Source organism: Fukomys damarensis, unplaced genomic scaffold (genome assembly GCF_012274545.1).
Source record: "Fukomys damarensis isolate Sample0158 unplaced genomic scaffold, DMR_v1.0_HiC HiC_scaffold_17, whole genome shotgun sequence".
Classification (NCBI taxonomy): domain Eukaryota; kingdom Metazoa; phylum Chordata; class Mammalia; order Rodentia; family Bathyergidae; genus Fukomys; species Fukomys damarensis.
Window position 1 is genome coordinate 48936219 of NW_022900929.1, and position 19529 is coordinate 48955747.

The 19529-nt window shown below is 36.0% G+C and overlaps 1 pseudogene; it reads right to left on the minus strand.

Moving 5' to 3' along the window:
- Window positions 1-1099: 1099 nt before the first annotated feature.
- LOC104864186 lies at window positions 1100-1897 on the minus strand (annotated as a pseudogene).
- Window positions 1898-19529: the final 17632 nt, after the last annotated feature.

Consider the following 19529-nt stretch of genomic DNA (forward strand, 5'->3'; position numbering starts at 1 on the left):
CTTTTAGTTTATCACACCAGAGAAATTATACAGTATTTACATGTGTGTCCTATTAATTTCATTTAAGAGAATGTCCTCAATGTGCATCCACTTAGCTATAAATGTCTCTAGTTTCTCATTCTTTATGGCTGAGTAGTACTCCATTTTATAAAAAAATCACATCTTCTTTATCCAGTCTCCAGTTGATTGGCAATTGGGTTGTTTCCAAGCTTTATCTATTACAAACTGTGCTGCTATACAATGGGTGAGCATATATCACTGTGGTATAATTCTTTTAATTTTGGGGGGAAGATATCCAGCAGGGGAATAGCTGGGTCAAATGGGACTTCTAATCCTATTTGTTTAAAATATCTCCATGTTGATTTTGACAGTGGTTGCACCAGTCTGCACTCCCACCAACTATGAAGAAGGGTTCCTTTCTCCCCACAACCCTGCGAGCATTTGTTGTTGATTGATTTCTCTCTTGAATGCACATGTACCCTTTTGCAGTTTTCAAATTTGTTTTTGGTTGTATTTTAGTGATTTGAATATGTATCCTTGTGGTTCAGTTTGAGTTCACTGTATTTGGGGTTCACTGAGTTTCCGGGATATGCAAATGCATGCCTTTAAAGAATTTGGGAAGTTTTTGTCCATTATTTTTATGCCTTTTTATCTCCCTTCTCTTTTTCCTTTTTATCTTTATGCCTTTTTACTCTTTATGCTTTTTTATCTCCTTTCTCTTTTTCTCTGAAATGCTGATTATACATATGTTGACACATTTGCCTGAGTTCCACAAGTCTTTTAGGCTGTATTTGTTTTTCTTTTTAATTCATTTTCTTCTCTGTAGAATGGATATTTCAATTGAGCTGTCCTCCAGTTCACTGATTCTTCTGCCTTTTGCTCTTTATTTGCTATTGGAATCCTTGAGGGTTTTTTTATTATTATTATTTCAGTTATTGTACTTTTCAACATCAGAATTTCTATATGGTCCCTTTTTATACTTTTTCTTTATTGAGATTATCTATTTGTTCTTATTAATTCTCCTGGGTTCTTTCTGTTCTTTGTCATGGTTTTATTTAGGTCTTTGAAGATATTTATTTATTTATTATAGCTCAGAAGCCTATTTTTCTATATTAAAATCATGGGTGCACCAGATCTGAGTGTCTGTTTTCTGGATTTGAGAGTATGCATATTCCTTCTCTTTTTTGATCAGATAATGAAGAACGCACATTAAAGCTCTTGCTCTTCTAACAGTTTGTGGGCTGGATAAGAAGGTGGCTAGTCCAGGCATTGTTTGAAGTATTTGATGAAATATTTCTTCTGTTTTATTTTCTGGCTCATCTGCATTTTCCTCCTTCTTCATGGTAATTTGAACCTGGTATTTGTTCTTAATTGAATGCTGAATCAGTTAACTCTTTGTGTCCAAGTCACATTTGAAGAAAAGATCAGCACCTTTGTCATAACTGGTCCAGTTTTGGGTTTGGCCTTTTCCTGCTCCCTGAGTCTTAGGTGCTCCTGATAGATCTGCATGCCCATCATGAGCTGTTACTCTGGAGGCTCTTCACTGGCACTCCTCTGCACTGGCCTCAAGTCTCACTTGTGCATGAGTTGAATCACATCTTCCCAGTACATGTTTCCCAAATCACTGTACTTCTCATCAAAGTCTCAAATAATTTGTGCATGAATTTTCCTTCCCATGTTAGTCTAAGTCCTGTCCTTTTTTTTTCTTTTCCTGTCATCCTGGGTGTCTTCAACAGTAATAAAACACTTTGCATGAATTAGAGAGGTCAGAAGTAGCCAGGAACAGTGGTGCTGGGGCTGTCTTTTGCACCATGTATTTACCAAAACATTTTCCAATGCACTTATTTTCAGTCTTTATGGTTTTCAGTATTAATTTCTTTAGAAGAAGAGCAACCATCCTTTAACATTAGCTGCAATGTGGTAGGTGAATTGTCATGTCTGGCAGGAAGCCCTTTGAACATATTCAAAACACTTGATTTCAAATCTTTGTTAAGTCCAACATCTGTGCTTCCTTAGGGACAGCTTCTATTAACTTCTTCTGTAAATGGGTCATACCTCATGTTTCTTTGCATGTACTGTATGTTTTGCTAAAATCCAGAAACTTTTATTTCATTAATGTGGAAATAAAATACTTTCCCCTCAATATTTGTTTTTGTAGGTTGCTGTGGATGTAGCTATTTATTGAGTTTTCTATGCTATTTTTGTAAAATTTATACTCTTTGTGTGGCCTCCAAAAATCTCTGTCTGTTTATCTTCATTTCATGTTTTGACAGACTTTTCCTTGATTTCCAGGAGGGAAGACAAGTATGAGAAGAAATTAAAAGAAATTTTTCTTGATCACTGCTAATTTATTTTTTTTTGGACACCACTACAACACTTAACTAGGATCTTGTACCTCTCCTTTAGCCTTCTCTTCTTCCTGGTGCTGAGTCTAGAACAGCTTGAGCTGAAAAGTTTGCTACTGTCTCAGAAATGAGAAATGTAAGACAATGTGTGTTATGCCGTGGCACAAAGTTTATCTGCATTTTGCTCATGTCCAGAGACTTTGCATGATACTGAGATTGATTAAGGACAGCAAATTAATCTGGCAGAAGAAATTTTGAAGCAGTCTAATGTTGAGACTGTGGCATGGCTACTATTATGGGCTTTTAGCCACATTTATATTAAAAAAAGAGCCCAACAAAATGATTTACAATGTTTTGAGTTTGAACAGAAAGAAAACTCCAGTTAGGTTTTGCCCTGTGAAGGTTGAACAGTGGAGAAATTGGTTGCTTGGACTTGTTGCTTGCTGTTTTGCTGTTTTCTGTCTGCCATGAACGGTTTCTCCTCTGATGCCCCTCTCTGTCACGCCACCTTGCCTTGGAACCAGGTGATTATAGATTGAAACCTTTAAAAACTGTCAGCCAAAATAAGCCTTTCCTCTCTTAACTTTTGGTGTCAGGTATTGCTACATTTGAGACTTTTCTGAGTGTGTGTCTTGCTCTGGGCATTCATGAGGCTCTCTAAATTCTCTAGTACACATCAGTGCTTTTGAAAACTAGCTTCTCCATGAAACTCTTATTTCTTTTCTTCAGATTTTAAGCACTCTGTTCTTTTCTTTTTTCTCTCATTGAGTTTATTGGTACTTTTTAGGTATACAGTACAGTTACAATCATCATTTCAATCTTGTACTTTACATGACAGATCTTGGTTCTCATTTTTTGCCTATACCCTTTACCTCCCTTCACCCCCTCCTCCCTTCCCTATCTACAAAAACTTCTTTTTCTCAACTATATTCCACTCTCAGGTGGAATCTCATTGTTCATTTACCTTAAAAAGTTTTTGAGTAAGCTCTTCTGATATTCTTCTATTCAGGATGAATGCAATGTAAATAAAATGGAGGCAAATGCCTTCTGTCTGCCCTCCTTAACCTTTTCTTGTTGGTGCTGAGTCTGGATCAGCTTGAGGTGAAATGTTAGCTACTGTCTTGGTAATGAGAAAAGTAAGGCAATGTTTATAATGCCTTGACCAACAGTTTGCTATGTCCAGAGACTTTGCAGGATACTGAGATAAAGGGTAGTGAAATAATTGATCAAGCAGAAGAAATTTCAAGACAGTCTAACGTTGAGGCTGTGGTATGGCTACTGTGAGGCCCGGGTAGGTAAAAACACACATGTGAATTTATTTGAGCATATGATCTGCTGTGACTTCTCCACACCTGGGACCACGCTGGGAACATGAGTTATTATTTCTAAAACCAGTAGTGAATCAGGGTGGAAGCTCAGATAAGAGCATATGAAGATGCTGCACAGCTTTTCTACATTTTTAAGTTTCCTCTTTTTTGGAATGGTAGGAGAAGGATCATTATTTGTTTTTTGCAAACCTTTGACTATTTTCCAGAGGATAGGTAAAGTTGATACTGACAGTTTTTGTTTTTTTTTTTTAAATATCTTTCTGGAAGGACGGGCAATTAGAACTGCCTTCTCCTCATTTATTACTCCCTAAATATGTATTTTATAAATAAATATAAGACCCATTAAGCTTGTAAATCAATAAATTTTGTTTCTCAAAACATAAATGTATGCTATCGGGCAGTCACATAGTAGTGCAACTATCAAGAGTTTATAATATGTGAGATGAATTGGTGATGCATGAGATGGATTCGTCTCACTAGTAATAACACACATAGGAAAACTACCCAAACAATTGTGTGAACATGAAAAATCTTTTCATACCCCTGCCTCTGCTGAGGACTCAGCAACTTTCTTCTAGTGTACTTCCCAATGTAAACCAGAAGTGTAAAAATTAAAGCTTAGGGACTGGTAATCAAGAATTAGGAATAATCTGTACCAACGAAAGTGGTTTGTAGATTAGATGAAGGAAACATAGACTGAACATACAGGGATTTGGACAGTGAATGAAAGATCCATCCACACTGAGGATATTATTATCCCATATTAAAGTTAAACTGAAAAAATAAAAATAAATAAAATTAAATTAAACTGAACACAGAAGTGAATTATCTTTTGCAATGTGATAAAACATAGTGAAAAGTATAAATTAACAACAACAACAACAATAATAATAATAAGTCCCAGGTCATATTTACATTGCTTTCCTTGTCTGAGTTATAAAATGTAAATTCCTGAAGTGGCTCAGGCAAAGAAATAAAACTACCTTTTCTTATATACTCAGTCTGGCTCCAGCAGTTCAACTCCCAGCACAAAAGAAAGAAAGAAAGACAGAGACAGAGAGAAGAGAGAAAGGAAGCAAGAAAGGAAGAGAGAGAGAGACAGAGAGAGAGGGGGGGAGGAAGAAAAAAAGAGAAAGAGAAAGAGAAAGAAAAGTTAATTTAAAACGCTCTGCAAGAAAAACAAATAATGTGGAATAAGAGAACCGTGCTAGGCCTATGTAGGAAAAAATTGATTTGGGTATTCTTTCCCAATTATGCTTTGATGACCCTTTGATCTTGTCTCTGCATCAGGATTTGGAACAAGAAATATTTATTTCAATTAGCTTGGCCAGCTTTATCATATATGAATGTCCATTTCTTTGTAGCTAATCTGCAGTGAGGATTAAAATATAATAAAACATAATGAGAATTTCAGGAGAACAAGATTACAAAATCTGATCATGTGTAAGGCATTCTTTGCAGAAAAAAATTTATTTTGGGATATGATTGAATTTGGCATCTCATAACTTCCCAAATTGTTTTACACAGAAATCCACCTCTGGTTTTAAAATACTTATTGAATGTAATTTTAAGACTCTGATTTAAAATTTACAACATCGGTTATACTATCACTTATTCATTCTTTAAATAACTACATTCTTCTGTCACACCATAACCATCTGATATGAGTTCATCTGTCTTCCCTAACATATTTCACTACGTATTTAGATGCTTGTCTTTGCCATTATTTTGAATGTAAAACACTTAAATCAAAGAATTTAGTCTTATTCAGGACATGGTTAAGGACATGGACTATAGAGTTAGACATAGCTGAGTTTAAATAAAATTTCACAATTTATTGTTAAGTTACCTGGGGTAAGTCACTTATGCTATTTGTCACTGTTATAGTTTAGATCTAAAATGTCTCCCCAGAGCCAGGGATTTGGCTGTGTTGCCACTGCCTGCCTTGCAAGTGTAAGGTCCTGAGTTTGATCCCTGGTACAAGAAATAAAATAAAAATAAATTAATTAATCAGATATCTCCTCAAAGAATCACTTTCCAAGATGAAGCCTGATTGGAAGGGGTGGATCACTTGGGTTGGGACTTGGAAGGGTTCTCATTTTCAGCAACTCCCTTCTGTCTCTTCTTCCCAGACTCCATGGGCTGATCAGCTTTCCTCCATTATGCCACTCTTGTCATGATATTTCTCACTTGGAGCCAGATAACCATTGAATGAATGCAGTGAAAATGTGATCCAAAATAAATCACTCCTGTTTTAAGTTGCAAGGGACAATTTTTGCTGTGCTTATACAAAAATAAACCAAATTTTACATAATGTGAATTTTTATGTGTTTAAATGATTCCTCATCCATCTTACAAGGTAGCTATCTCCATTTTAAAGATAAGGAAACTGAAGGGTAGATTGATTAAATATCTTTCCTAGGTCACGTATCTCAGATCTGCAGAGGACAATGCCAGTGTCCTGAATTTTAAATGCTTTTCTGGGCTCTAAGATTTTTGTGCTAACTACTAGTTAGATTGTTTGTGTACAGATTAATAGCTCTATCTAAACTCTGTGTTTTTAGAAAGACTAAGGTGTGGGTGAGAGGATCTAGGATGGTAGAATTGCCTGGATGTAAGTGAAAGAATGAGGGATCAGAGCCACAGTGGAAAAACTATATTCCACAGAGAGAAAGCCAGAAAGAGCACTCAGAACCGGTAAAGAAATCAAGAGCATAGAGAATTGGAAAGGAAATGCAGAGAAGGTTAAAAGGCAGTTTGTAATTTCAACTTCCCCCCAGGTGTGGGGTTGAGAAACTTGGGGATACAATAAACTTCCATGCTTACAACTAAAGAGTACAATCTCCAAGAGAAACTCATGGACCACACAAACTTTTTCTCCTCTTTTTTTTTTTTTTTTTTTTTTTTTTTGGTACTGGGGAATTGAACTAAGGACCTTGTGCTTGCCAGGCAGGCACAGTGCCACTGAGATACATCCCAAACCATAGCTTTTAATCCAGTTTGTGAATTTGGTCTCAGAATGAGTCTACCTGCACAGCAAGCTAGCAATATAGAAGAAACCCATTATATCCCTCAGCAAACTCTCACAGGTCTTTAAGCCCTTTTGAGAGAGATCCTACTAGTATTAAGGGCTAAACTCAGGCACCCAAAGGCAGAAAACATTAACAATTCAGGGTCAGTGTGTGTGCCTTGCTGCATGACACTCTTGGCTAGTCTTGACTGAGAGGGCTGTGGGACAGGAGCCTGCTCAGAGACTTGAGCAGCTGGGCTATGGGCCTCTGGACAAAGTGAACACACACACACTATGGTCCAAACAGTGGCAAGGTGAGATCAGTGAGAGTCTCCTGATGGTGGCTGGACCACTCATCTCACTGAGGGCCACCCAGATGGGGGTCCTGTGGCATGAGTCTGAGCCTATCCCTCTCTGTCTGAACCCTGCTGCAGCCAGATGTACATTCTGTTTCTTTCTTTTTGCTCTTTTCCTCCATCCATTTTATCTTTTATCATCTCTACATCATTTATTTATTTCATTTCTCATTTTCCCATCAATTTAACTTGCTTTCTTTTATTGTTCTATTTTTGTTTACTTCTTTAATTAAATTTGTTTCATTCGTTCATTTCTTTTTCATTTAACCACCATTTTTTTACATTTTCTTTTTTCTCTTTTCATTTTCTTTACTTTTGCTGTCTTGTTTTGTTTTAATTTTTTTTCCCTCGTTGAGTTTATTGGTTCATCTTAGGTATACAGTACAGTTAACATTAATTATTAGGATCTTGTACCTTTACATGACAGGTGCTGGTTTTCATTTTTTTCCCTTGTCCCTGCCCTCCCTTTACTCCCTCCTTTCCTCCCCCTTTACAAACACTTCATTTCCATTTCTTCATTTTCTCATATTTTTTTTTCTTTTCCCTTATTAGCTTTACTCTACCCTTCCCACTTTCCCTACAATTTTAGCCCCTTTCTTCCTATTTCACATTGTCAATTATATCATTAGGATCTTATGTACTATTATAGTTTTTTCACACCAGAGAAATTATTTGGTATTTACACATGTATGACTTATTTATTTCACTTAGGAGTATATCTTCAATATGTACCCATTTTTTGTTTTATTTGGTATGTTTTGTTATGATTTGCCTTATTTTTCAACTTTTTTAGTGTGCTGGATATTATCTTTGTCCCCTTGCAATTGTTATTGGTGTTTTTGCTTCTGCTTTTTTGGTTTTTTTTGCTGTAGTTCTCTCTCTGTCTTATATGTGAGAGTTGATATTGTTTGTTTTCTTCATGCTAAGTGGTGTTGGAGATCAAACTTGGCACTGTTAGAAACATAGGAGGGTGCTTTGCCACTGAGATACAACCCTCTGTCAACTAAGTTAAAGTTTAAGTTATGCCCCAATCACACTTAAACTTTGGCAGGTAAGTTATTTCCAATTAATAAGACAAATGAACTGGCCAATACTAGGCATGGCTAGGAGTCTGATGTCCCATTGCTGGTCACTCAGCCACATGGCAACAGCAGAGAGATAATATAACTGCTATAGACACCACACCTACAAAGTACCTCAGCGTAGACATGCCTATAATATTTCAGACCACACGTTGTTGACAAAGTAGAGTAGTAACCACACTGGATCTACCTCAGATACTCTACTGTTTACACTGCCTTAACTACCAAAGGACCCATTCATTTGGTATCTACAGAATAAATGGGTCACTTGGGCTCTGGAATCATATGTACCACATCAGTTCCATTAATCACAGATTAAGAAGGCACAAGAGAAAGTACAGAACAGAAAACACTTGCAACTAAGGTCAACATTAGACAACAAATCAATATCACAATGCACTATCAAGAGAAACCTGCCCCCAAGAAGGTCCTCACATAAAGAGATGTAAGAGATTTCTGTGCCCACAGATATGCACATCTCAAAGCAACATGACTCCTCCAAAAGTTAATAACTTCATAGTAGCTGCTTCTAATGACATTGGAGTATATGAAATACTGAACAAATTATTCAAAAGAATGATTGTAACAATGGTTAGTAAACTCGAAGGTATAAATAAGCAATAAACAGCCAAATGACATGAGAAAGACAGTGCAGAATATGAAAGAGCAATTCAATAAAGAGATAGAGATTATATTATATGGAAACAAATCTTGGAAATAAAAAAATCAATAAACCCAATAAAAATATGTATGGAATGCCTTATCAATAGACTAGATCAAGCAGAAGAAGGAATATCAGGTCTCAAAGATAAAGTTGATGAATTAGAGTATTCAGACAGGTGCAGGAAATAAAAGAAATTATGAACAGAACATACATGGTGTTTCCAAGACTTCAGCCATCCGGATACTCAGAGGCCTCCCCAGTTGTGATCCATGGGAGCCTGCACATTGCTTGAGCTGGGGACAGATGTTGAGGTCATTCATGTGCTCATGGTTTTATAGGCTTACAGAGTGCAAGAGTTGTGAAATCCTAGAGTCCTCCCCTCAGATTTCAGAGGAAGACCTCAGAAGCCAGGCAGTATGCGCCTGAGAGCACAACCTGTGAAGCTGTGAAAGTGAAGTTAAAAGTGCAGTGGAGAACCCAGAAAGTTGAAGAAGCTGAGAACAAGGCCTGTCTATTGAGGAAGGCTGCAAGCAATGAACAAAACCAGCCCAAGAAAGAAGCCATATAAACTGTAACAGGATATGCTTTATATCCAGGGCCACCCAAGCCATTTGGAGTTCACAAGCTGAACACAAAATTACAGTATTCAATATTTGCTCTGCTGGGTTTTAGTCTTGCTTTGGTCCCATTACTTTCTTTCCCCCCCATTCCTCCCTTTTGGAACAGAAATGTTTACCCTGTGCCATTGTATATATTTAACTTTATTTTTATTTCTGTAGCACTCACAGCTAAGATTTGTCTTGAATTTCAGAGATTTTGGACTTGGACTTTGCAGCAATGCTGGACCTGTTAGGACTTTAGTGACTTTTAAAGATAGATTGAATATATTTTGCATATTGAGATGTCCATGAGTCTTTTGGAGGCAAGAGCAGACTAATATGTTTATACTTAGATGTCCCCCAAGAGCCTCATGCACCCATAGATGGGACTTTTGGAGGTGATTGGGTTATGAGGCCACACAGCCAACTTGCTGTTAGGAAGTGGGTCTGGTTAGATGTGCATCCAAGCTAAAATTAATAAAGTAGAGCCCAAGAAAACAATACAAAGGATCAGGAAACAAAAGGTTTATGCTCTGAGAAAAGACAAATGAGATAGACAAATTCTTACATAAACTAATCAAAAGAAAGAGAGGAAATAACCTTATTAATAAGAAATAAAAATGGGATATTGCAAAAATTACCACTAAAATCTAGCGGATCATTAGAAACTATTTGGAAACTTGTATCCCAATAAATTGGAAAATGTAGAAGAAACAGAAAAATTCCTACACACATATGACCTCACAAAATTAAATGAAGGAGATACAATGGAGTCTTCAGCCATAAAGATGAACAGAATTATGTCACTTGCTAAAAAGTGTATGGAACTGGAGAATGTTAGGCTGAATGAAATAATCCATACTCAGAAAGACAAGTATTGCATGCTTTCTTCCATATGTGGAATCTAGAAAAGAGAGAAAAAAGACAAAATGAAAAACAGAAAGGAGGATATTAGAGAAAAGGAAGAGAAAGGGGGATAAGCAAGCTTAATTAATAAGTGGAGTGGATATGATAAAAATATGTTAAATACACTTATGAAAATATCATGAAAGAATTCTATATAACTAATATGAAATAATTAAAACAAAAATTAAGGTTTGCTTTTGTGCCAGTCACTCATTTTTTCTTACAGTTTTGCTTTAAACTTAATCCAAATGTTATTTTAAGATTGCAGATTGAATTGGAATAGCTACTTTTCCATAAAGGAGTCTGAAGAAAATTACTGTATTTTAGGTATGACCATATTTTACCTGTCCTAGGAAAACATATATGAAGTCAGAGTTTCTTTTATAATCTACTTTTATAAGATCTCCTTACCTTTATGCTAGTGACAATCATAGATGAATGACAAATTCCGAGTCAGCATGCACACTTTAAAAATATTAACAGATCTCACTGTCTCTTCTAGGCTTAAGAAAACATAAAATCACATTTAAATAGATAATTCTTGTTCCAACTGCAAGGATTCCCAGGTACATCAGTGGAATTTTGTAATTGTCAGAGAAAGTGTCTTTATTTTATCAAAATTCCTTGAATTTCAACAGCATGTTGCTACATCAGGTTCAGGACTGAGATCAGAGTTTATGACTGGAGTCAATATGCCTAGTGTTCTAAAATTGGAATTCCATATAAGTCAACCTGATGTATCGATGGCCTATTATTTAGAAATACAACTCTACCATCAATGCCATCTAGAAATTTATGGACTCAATTACTCTTCAGAGATTGTCAGTTTTTACTGTGAGCCTTGCAGTAATGTGTTTTGGGGAATAATTTGTAAGTAAGCATAAATGTAGTAATACAGGTGTCAGAGAGGCAAAGTTTTGGAATGGGGAGTGAGGACACAGTCAAGGGAAAAGAACTAAAGTGGAAAATCGAAAAGAGGGTCAACTGGAAGATTAAGGGACACCATAGCATGAGAATTATCTAAAAAATTATGAGTATATGATGGCGGAGATGAAATAGAAAGTCTTTAGGATATGTTTGTGCAGGCATAAAAATAAAACAAGGTAAATTAGTGTTTTTCTGCCATGCCCTGGTTCAACATTAGCATCACTTGAGAAACTATAACAAAAATGCTATCAGTACTAAGGTGAGACCTTGGTGCAGTCCTTGAATGCACTCCGATGATGGTAATATTCATCGAGAATCAAGAAGCTATAAACAATGCTTCAAAGACTCTTTATTGATATCATATATTTGAGAAATTAAAGATGTGAGTCACAAACAGAGATTTCTATTGGGTTTTATCTTTGTAACATTTCAAAAATGTTTGTTTTCTGTTGAAGTTCTTAAAAATCTGATCCAGAGCAACAGGAACCCCCAATGACTTTTATTTGATTAATTTTTAATATTCTTTCATATTTTTATTAAAATAATATATACTTTATAGTTCATGATTACAATTTCTTATAACTATAGGATAATTAAAGAAAAATATAGTCTTAGTTTAGAAAGAATTAAAAAAAGACTTTAGCTCCATTTCTTGACATTGATTTAACAGCAGCTGCCCTGCTTTTTATTATCCCTTCCAAAGAAATCATCAAATATCTTCTTTAGTATTTATTTATGATACATCTCTGTGTAGATAGGAAGTAATTTTATGTTTGATATTTTGTATTTGTCTAAACTCATAGAACATACAACATCAAGCGTGAACCCTAAACTGTGGACTTTGAGAACAGTATTGATCATGAGAACAATACTGATTATAATGAATGTATCCTTAAGGTGTAGGAGGTTGATAGGAGGCTGTGCATGGATACGGATTGGGGCTGAGAGGAAATGCTCTGTGTCTTCCACTTGGATTTGCTCTCAACTTAACATTGCTCCAAAATACAGTTTGTTGGTTGAAAATAATTTTATTCTTCCCTCATAAATTTTGGTATTTAAACAGCATTAGCTAGGTCATTATCTTTCTAATTTTATAGGCAGTTATAACTATAATAATAAAAAATAATTCCCTATGATTGCTGCCACAAATCATCAATAAACATGGTAAGTTAAAATAACAGAATTTTATTCCTTATTAGTTTGGAGGCCAGAAGTCCAAAATCAGAGGTCAGAAGGGCCATGTTACCATTGGAGTTTCTAGAGGAGAATTCATTCACCACTTCTACCTACCTTCTGGTGTCTTCCAGCAATCAAGTAGTGGTAACATCACTCCATCTTCTATCTCTGTAGTCTTCTTGCCGTGTGTGTGTGTGTGTGTGTGTGTGTGTGTGTGTGTAAAGTCTCCTCCATCTCCCTCTTATAAGGATATATATGATTGCATTTAAGATGCACCTGTATAACCCACACTAACATTTTTGTCTGAAAATCTCTAATCATTCTTGCAGAGACACCATTTTTCCCATATAAGGCCACATTCATAGGGTCCAGAGTTAGGAAGTAGATACGTATTTGGGATAATTTTAAAAAAGTAAATACCAGGTAAAAATATCAACCTTAGAAAATTTTATTTTAAATGTGTTCCATATTTAGAGTCCTTTCATCATGCCTGAGGCATTGATTGGCAGTATTATGATTATCCTCTCCTTAACCACAGCCTGGGCTTGTCTCTCTCTTTATATGAAACTCTTTCTCTGTCCTGTCCCATCCTCAGACTCAGCTTTGGAGAGAAGCATCATATTACATAATTGCTTATCCTCCACTGTGCTTCCTAGGAACATGATTATTATATAGTGAATAAATATGTGTTACATTAGTTATATAACCTATTTAGTAGATAAGACAGATCTCAATGAGGTATTTTTGTATATGTAATAATTGTAATTGTAATTGATTGTAATAATCAATCAAGGTCCCAGGTTTGTAGGGAAGGAAAGAAATATTTCCTTTTAGAGTTACTGCAGATAAAACTTAACTCAAAATTCTAAAAAAACTAGTTAGTACAGGAATTGCTGCTTGCTAGTTTTAAAAAGTCCATTGCTTCTATAATGTAAGAAGTAAAATTAATCAAAATAAGACTTTAAGTAGAAACTATGCAAGTACTAAAAATATAAAATAAATGCCCATTGAGCTTCTTTAAATTACCAAAACGTGCCAACCACTAAAGATCTGAACTTTAAAAATGCTTGGAAAAAATTTTTGCAGCATCAGTAAGAGTCTGACCCTTGGTTTCAAATGATACTATTTCCAAGGTTGGGGATTCTGTTGCCTGCTTTGCAAGCGCAAGGTCCTGAGTTTGATCCCTAGGAACCAAAAAACAGCAAACAATCAAAAGATACTATTTCTAGTTCATCAGAGGAATGTGGGTGGACTGAGTCATTCTCATCCTTCCCAGGGTAGTCTCCTTTCCCTTTTCTCCTCTAATGTCTATGAGAAATCTGCTAATTTGTTTCCTGCTAGTACAGTAGCTTACTGAAGGTAAGAAAAAGTCAGTCATATGGATAGAAATCCATAGAAATCAATACTTATTCATTTTCCTTAATTTTGCATCTGTCAACTCTGCACCCTTCTACTGTTATAAGGTAGAATATTAGCAGGAGTGTTTGGATATAGAAATATCAATAATGTTATACCATTTTTAGGGTTAAAACCTGCTTCATGGTATGTAGGAATAATAATGTAGCACAGAGAATAAATAATGTAGCACTCAGAAAATAGTGCTAGGTGCTTCTGTTTATTGGTACTAGTGTTGTGTGTGTGTGTGTGTGTGTGTGTATGTGTTTTCTCAATATTGGCATGTAATTCTTCAAGAAAGGGCCCTAGAATATGCTTACATCAGTTAGTCATGCAGCCTCAGCAAACGATAAGACCACAGTCTTCTTTCAAAAATACTTATAGGACACTCTAACCCCAAGAGATTCTCTTTACTGATAAGGCTGTGGTCAGGGACCAACCACATTTTACTGTCATCATTGTACTGCCTTCTAGAACTGCCTAGAGACATTCTCCTTGTCTAGCGCTGTGTCAATTAGATATTAATAGCAAAACATATGTGGCTTTCTTCCCTGCTGCCTCTTGGCTTAAATCAAGCTGATGAGGGTTGGGGGAGAGGTAAGTACTGTTACAGATGAAGACTTCTTTGGAGCAATGTGAGAGGGGAAATGCATTATACCTTTAACCTAGGGTTTGCCTCTTTGTACCCAACTCCCACTGCTCTGCTTTGTCAGAACGAAGACCTCCTGCTGACCCTGTCGCTCATCACTTTTGTCCTTGAAGCTCTCCCAGAAGTACATCGTTGAATCAGAGAGTGTGACTTCCTAGATGCCTGGCTTTTATAATTTCCTTGATGATAAATGTTTAGGGTAATGCAGAAAGGAGGCCGTTGAGACCCTGTTTATGGTTTGAGTTGGGCAAGTTGAAATAGGCCTCAGTTCCTGATAAACAATAAGGACCACACTCCACTCTTGTATCTCTGGTATTTTCATGCCAAGTATAATCCCTTGAAAGAAACTTTCTAGTCAGAGTGTGGAGGTAAAAGTTTGTTATGGGTTAGACCTAAAATGGCCCTTAACACTTCATGTATTTGGAAATGATTAGGGCACTACATCTGGCTTGTTGAGAGGCAGAGTTTGGTGAGAGGAGATGTAGCCCAGAAAGGTTTATCTCCCTCCCCAGTGTTTCCTTTCATGCTCTCTTCTTCCCATCAACCATGCCATAAGTAGCTTTCCTCTACCATGCCCCCCTGCCATGCTGTTTCTTCTTTGGAGGTGCCCAACCATGGACCAAAATATGAGCTGAAATAAAACTTTCTTCCCCTGCGTTGTGGCTATCAGATATTTTGTCCTAGTAAAGAAAATGTCAGAGACAAGTGCTAAAGTGTCTATGACCATAAGTATAACTTCTCACGTGTTCTTTGGCTATCCCAATCCTGTTTGTCTAAGTTTAATTAGAATTCAGATCACTCACTGAGCATAGTCTATGCTTTATCTTGCCTCTTCCAACAAATGAGGAATCATCAGGATGACGGTCTGCTGGGAAAAGAGCTACTTTATCAAAATAGTCCTGTGGTTACGGTAATTCAATTACTCATGGAGACTAGGACTGTCCTCTTTCATCACAAACATTCATTTATTTGTAGTATCTTTGCCCCATGAAGTGTGTGCTGCCTGCTTTGATTGGTACAAAGACTAGAATACCGGAAGGTAGAGAACCTCCTTCTGATTCTGTACCACTTCCAAGAGTTATTCAGGCAACTCCTGAGATCCTGAGCTCCATCTTCTGGTCAACTATATGATTAGATCCGACAGGATTATGTCTCAAATCCCCTTCTAGTTTGACAATCTCTAGATCAAAAGAGCTTTGTGGGTTACTTAGTGTCTTAATTTTCAGTAGCCAGTCACTTATTTTGTCATATGGAAGACTACAGAAAAAATTTATCACAACCCTAGTTTTAAAGACCTGCTCTGTTAACAAAATGATAATAAACTACATAGTGATCACCATGATTGTCTCTAAACTTAGAGAAGGATAGATAGTTTAGTAAAGTGTCATCATAGTTATCATCTCAAGAGAGCTGAGGCTTATAAAACTAAGACACTTCTTCAAGACCTTGAGGCAAATAAGTGGTTGAGCTGGAATTAGAACCCACTGTATTCTTCCTGATGACTGACACTCTTTTTACCACTATAATAAAACAGTATTGAAAAAGTACAAGCCAGGACCCAGTAATACCCACATGGTGTAGGCCAGTGATGGAGTACCTTTCAGAGACGAGTGCCCAAACTGCAAACCCAAACCTGCTTATTTATCAAAGTGCCACCTCTGCAATTAAACCTGAACAGTGAAGTTATAGTTTTAAAATAACAACTCATACATTAACATAATTTGTCTTAAAAGAAAAACAATGTTCATGCCATGTTTTACTTCTGTAGTTAAGTGGGGAAGTCACTTTTTACTTTTTTAAAAAGGATATTTGAAAAGTCACTTTTATAACACAGATCAGAATTTCTATGAGTTAACACCTATGCTTAAAGTGCAAATTGCCAATACAACATTTGCTTTGTTTGCATAAACTAGACTTTAAAATAGTGCTGTTGCTTTCTAATTTTGAGTTAGCTGATCTCCACCACTACAGATCTCTTCCATCTATATACCATGCCCTTTCTTTATTGCTTGTAATAAATAATTAGTAAGCCTGATAGAGAAGTTTCTGTTTGAGAAAGGCACAAATTGACTTTTCTTTCTCTATTCAGGTCATCCCTGTAAGAGGTCCTATCTACAACATTATTCTTTGTACTTGGAAATGCATCCTCAGAAAGATATAGAATCAAATTAGCAAGATTACCATTTAAATCCTATCAAAGGCCAATTGATGGAATCTTCCTTCAATTGGCATGACTGAGATTACAAGCTACTAGAAGGTAGGAATTAATGAGTGATTTATAGTTTGATCACTCTTCTTTTTAGAATTGACTCTTCTCTAATAAAATCATCTGTGCCATTCTGTAAATTTTTTATTGAATTAAATTTCACCAAATGAAGGACATTAGCATTTGAGGTCTTTAGAAGTGCTTAATGCATTGGGGATGGGAAAGGAGAGAAAAGAATGAAAGAGAGTTCAATTAATTTCTTCCCTGTGAACTCCCTGTGAACCATCTACAGGTAGGGGAGCAAACTCTTCTCAAAACTCTATTTTCTGGGAAATAGCCTTTGTTTAAAGAACTAATGTAAATTCCAAGACGTTCACTTATTGAATTCAGTTCAGTGGCTTGTGGCCAAAAATTTAATGAGGACTGAAACCAATGATATCTAGCACCATTCAACTCTCTGCCTCTGGGACTACAGTTATGTGAGGAAGAGGTGTCTTTAAGTTCAAAACAGTTAATATATTCTATTTGCAACTTTCATCAAAACAAAGTCACCTTACTAGCAATGACTTTTCACATGATTTTGTCCTCATTTGCCATTTTTAGCTGGAATTTTGAGTGAAAATAAGGGAAAATAAATCACTCTGTCCCCTTTTTCCTTTTAGCTCACAGAATTCAGGAGCCTTTTCCAATTTCAGAGTAACAGGGCTGAGAGTAAAAGAAAAGAAATCTTTTTAGTGGCTTGCAAAGTTAATTTGAGAGATGTGCTTTGTGAATGCCAGAAAGATAAACATATAATTCTTTGTCTTACTGAATATTTAATGAACAATTCTGAGCAAATGAAACCAAGGATGAAAAAAGAGAGGGAATAGTTCACACAGTTCTTAGACCCCCCTCTTTACCTTCGAAAACGAGAGACTGCTTTCAATTTTTTGACTATATTTACTATTTATTGAACACTCAGAATATTAATACATTCATATAGCATTCCTAGGATCTTTGAAAGGCTAATGAGACTCCAGGCTTTCTCATATAGAATAGAGCCGTATCTATGGAGACAAAATTAGCTTATCATTATTCATTATGATTGTGTGTGTGTGTGTGTGTATGTGTGTTTTCCTTCTGGGATCTTGACAAATATATTGTAGATTACAAATTCTGTCACTTTTATAGGGTTAAAAGTGAGTACAGGTATTAGCAAGCAACATCAAATTCATATCCTGTGAGATTTGTCTGGGAGAGGAAGGAAGATAAGTAGGAAGGGTAGTGTCTGGAATACAGTAGGTTACTAAGCATCAAATAAAAATAGGAGATAAGCTTTGGACTAGAATATTGCTTGGAAATCTAGCTTTACCCTAGAGATATAGTTTTTATGCTGAGCGTACAACACTAACACTAGACAAATTAATACCAGCTTTTTATCTGAATTGAAACTCCAAAGACGTGGGTCTATTATTCACATATTGAATACCTGAATCTCACGTGATACTGCTTTAATAAACAAGATGGTTAAGCTGAAATAGACTTACACTGTATGTTATTAAGTAGGTGAATTTAATGTGGATCCCATTTCCATAATTAGGGCCACTAAGAGTGTCACTTTAATTATGGTTACTTAAAAAAGTTCCTTTCTAATTATCATCTGAGGGGTGTGCTCTCAGTGGAGTAATGATAGCATTGCCCACTGCTGCGCTAGACTCAGGATTAAATAGACCAAACATCTGCTGCTGTGACACCTACCCAGTACCCTTCATGGTAATATATTGGGTCAGGGCTGTAGTGACTTATCTTTTAAAGCTGTTTGTTTCAATTAGTTGGGAATTTTTAGCAGAAGTGGACATAATGCGTGAGTTAGTGGGACAGGTCTTTCAATCCTATACTTCATTTCACAAAATTCCTATAGGGCAAGGTGAAGGCTAAATATTAACTTCACATAAATTTTATTTTAGCTTCAAACATTTTTACTTAATCATTATACAGTGAAATTGGTTAGAATGAAGAACAGTTTTATATATTTGAAATTTTATTGTGAAAATATGAATTGACCCAAGGGAAATATGAATTCTTTGGCAGATAGGAGTTGGCATTTTTGCTTTTGTATTGTAAGCTAAATCCATGAAGCTGAGAAATATATTATTTCTATGTATGAAGGTATTGTGGGTGGTGTTAATCAGACATTTTTTAGGGGTGGGCCTGAGTTGCATAGGATCTTTAGAATAATTCTGTTAACATTTCAACATTTTTTTGGTTGGGTAATAAAAACCTGTGCAGGAGGCAGTGTTTATTTTTAATTATTTTATAAGTGATTACATTCTTTTCAAGGTGGCAAGCTATGAGTAGATAGAACTGAACTTGATAAAGAAAATGGTCAACTCCCATGAAAATTTTTACCTAGAAATATATTTTTCTAATAGAAGTATATTTTGAGATGGGGTATATAAGACATATCATTTTGTGACAAAGTAATGATACCCCAGTGAAACCCTTGGATTTTATGTGTGGAAAAGTCTTTCAGGGGTTCAGCCTAGCATGTAAGAAGCTTTGAAGTCACCACTTCATCCTAACAACAAGGACAGAGTTGAAAAAACCCCCAAAACTCAACAACTCTTAGATCCATGACAGAGGTGAGGTCACAGGGCAAACCACCACCCTGAAGTTTGGAGAGACACTAGGAATTACTGTAGGCTCAGTGTGGCCAAAACTGAGTTACAGAAATAATCACCCTTTTTGAAGAGTTTTATCTCCAGGAGGTTGACCATGTTAACAGAGGAAATATCAGAGAAATCCTTCAGGCAGGGAAAGGGAAAGGAGAACATTTTGAAAAAGACCAGAACACACTGTTTTTCTTAACAAACTCTACCTTTAGAGAAATGATTTTAACACAACCTA